The sequence below is a fragment of the Aptenodytes forsteri genome, unplaced genomic scaffold (assembly GCF_000699145.1).
Source record: "Aptenodytes forsteri isolate BGI_AS27 unplaced genomic scaffold, ASM69914v1 Scaffold506, whole genome shotgun sequence".
In the NCBI taxonomy this organism is placed as follows: domain Eukaryota; kingdom Metazoa; phylum Chordata; class Aves; order Sphenisciformes; family Spheniscidae; genus Aptenodytes; species Aptenodytes forsteri.
Window position 1 is genome coordinate 107,900 of NW_008793946.1, and position 1,291 is coordinate 109,190.

Consider the following 1,291-nt stretch of genomic DNA (forward strand, 5'->3'; position numbering starts at 1 on the left):
TTTGCGGGGGGAAGGATAGCGCGTACAGGAGCCGTGCAGAGCCAGGGGCGCCGGTCTCCGCAGGCTGGTGCGCTCCCCGGGACCCCCCGGTTTTGGTGAGGGGCCAAGGAAGTTAAGTGGGCTCCGGGCAGGGGAACGCGGAGCCCAAACACCCGAGCGAATATAAAAAAAAAACAAACCCAAACACACCCCCGTCTGCTTGCAGGCAGCACGAACACGCAGCCCGGGCTGGTTGCAAAGGGTCACAGTCCGCTTCCCCCAGTCCTAAACAGCCTCACTGGGCAGAGACATGTCCAAATATAGCCTCCTCCCTGCGACCTCCTCGAAGAAACCGGGGCTTGCCCAACAGTTAAAGAGATGGCAGCGGGAGCCCAAGGATGCTTGCGGCACGAGCTGTCTTTCAGGATGCTGTCCGCCTCTTGCTGCTGCAAACGGCGCTGCTGCAGGGGGGGGAAGGATTTGGGGAAAACCCATGCTGACGCAAACCTGCCCGGGATGGGACTTGGCGGGGGAGGACGGAAGGGGAGGGGGCTCACGGGATCTTAACAAGGTGGGTAACGGACGGGGCTCACACGCCGGGTGAGCCCCAGGCTGGCTCAGGTGGGGAGAGCGGACACAGAGCCACGGAGAGGCCCAGGAGGAGGAGGAGGAGGAGGAGAAGGAGGGCAGCCGGGGACTCCTCTGCCACCCTCACGTGCATTTCGGCAGTAACCCATAGGCGAGGGCAGCGGTGAGCCAGGGCCAGCCCCTGGCTTGGACAATTTACAGCGTAAATAGACAACCGGAGGCTGGGAGGGTAATTATTAATCGGGATGCTATGCCCAGACAACCGCTGCCCAGCGGGGAGCGAATCGCTCCCCCCCCCGCACCCACGCCGCGCTGGCGGAGGGCGCGTTGGCAGACGTGGCTCCGCAGAACCAGAAGCGCCCTCGGGGCGATTCCCCCTCGCAGGGAGCAGCAGCCCAGGCCCTCAAGCCGCGAGTTACCGGCGGGGGGGGGCCGAGTTTGCTGGAGGAGGACCAGGCACTCCCCGGCGTCCCAGGAGGGCGGCGAGCGCTGCTGTGTCACCGCCGCCACGCGAGCTGGGCCCACAAGCTGCCGAGAAGCGCTGCTCCAGGGGAGAGGCAAGCCGCAGAGATGCGTTTCTTCCAAAAGGGACGTTAACGGGGTCAAGGTCTCCTCAAAAATTCAGCACGAGATCTGCCTCCCTCTGGGGGGGCACTCGGCAACACCGCTGCCAACCCGCTGGCACCAGGCCGCGGCCAAGGGGCGAAACTAAAATTTCTTTCGA